Consider the following 1,299-nt stretch of genomic DNA (forward strand, 5'->3'; position numbering starts at 1 on the left):
ATTTACTACTTGTATTACCCTAACTTTACTGATTTGATCATTTAACTGCTATGGGAATCCATTTACTGTAAAATGAGGAGCTTGGACAGATCTAGTCATTCGAGTTCCTTCTAGCGCTAAAGTCTGTGATTCTGTCACACTAGTGGCCAAGTGATTTGCTCTTGGTCATGAGGCAACAAATGGAAAGAGGATTCAAGACAGGCCTGAGCTTTCTTCCTCTGCATCTACCAGTATGGACTTTGAAAAATCATTTAACTTTTCCAGGCATCAGTTTCCTCATTTGTTTTAAGGACGGGATTGGACTACCTGGCTTCTTTGGTTCCTTCCAGTTCTTAATCCTGTAAGTACATAGTTTTAGTAGAAAGCCTTTATGGTAAGATTCCAATCAAATGATCTCAACTCCAAATCTACCACCCTCTCTCCAATGTAGTTTTATTTGATCAGAAATCATCAGTGGCTCCCTATTATCTATGAAATGAAATACAAACACTTTGCTATAACATTTAAGGTCTTTCAGAATTTGACTTCATCTTGTTTTTTCGAATCTAGCTACATTCCAAGATAGTCACCCTCCCCCCATTTCTTTCCTTTTTCTTGGAGGCATAGTGGGCAGCTCTAAGCCAGGCTTTGGGCAAGTTTTCTTCTTTTCTCTTCCTCCCATCCTTCCTTCCTCTCTCCCTTGCTTCCTTGCTTGCTTCCTTCCTTTCCTTCCTTCCTTCCTTCCTTCCTCCTTTCCTCTCCTTCCTTCATTTTTCTTTCTTTCTTTCTTTCTTTCTTTCTTTCTTTCTTTCTTTCTTTCTTTCTTTCTTTCTTTCTTTCTTTCTTTCTTTCTTTCTTTCTTTCTTTCTTTCTTTCTTTCTTTCTTTCTTTCTTTCTTTCTTTCTTTCTTTCTTTCTTTCTTTCTTCCTTCCTTCCTTCCTTTTCTTTCTTTCTTTCTTTCTTTCTTTCTTTCTTTCTTTCTTTCTTTCTTTCTTTCTTTCTTTCTTTCTTTCTTTCTTTCTTTCTTTCTTTCTTTCTTTCTTTCTTTCTTTCTTTCTTTCTTCCTCTTTCTTTCTTTCTTCCTTCCTCTTTCTTTCTTTCTTCCTTCCTCTTTCTTTCTTTCTTTCTTTCTTTCTTTCTTTCTTTCTTTCTTTCTTTCTTTCTTTCTTTCTTTCTTTCTTTCTTTCTTTCTTTCTTTCTTTCTTTCTTTCTTTCTTTCTTTCTTTCTTTCTTTCTTTCTTTCTTTCTTTCTTCCTTTCCTTCTTTCTTTCTTTCATATAGTGGTTCCAAGACAGAAAAGAGCCATCTAGCTTCCCCCTT

Source organism: Monodelphis domestica, chromosome 6 (assembly GCF_027887165.1).
Source record: "Monodelphis domestica isolate mMonDom1 chromosome 6, mMonDom1.pri, whole genome shotgun sequence".
Lineage (NCBI taxonomy): Eukaryota > Metazoa > Chordata > Mammalia > Didelphimorphia > Didelphidae > Monodelphis > Monodelphis domestica.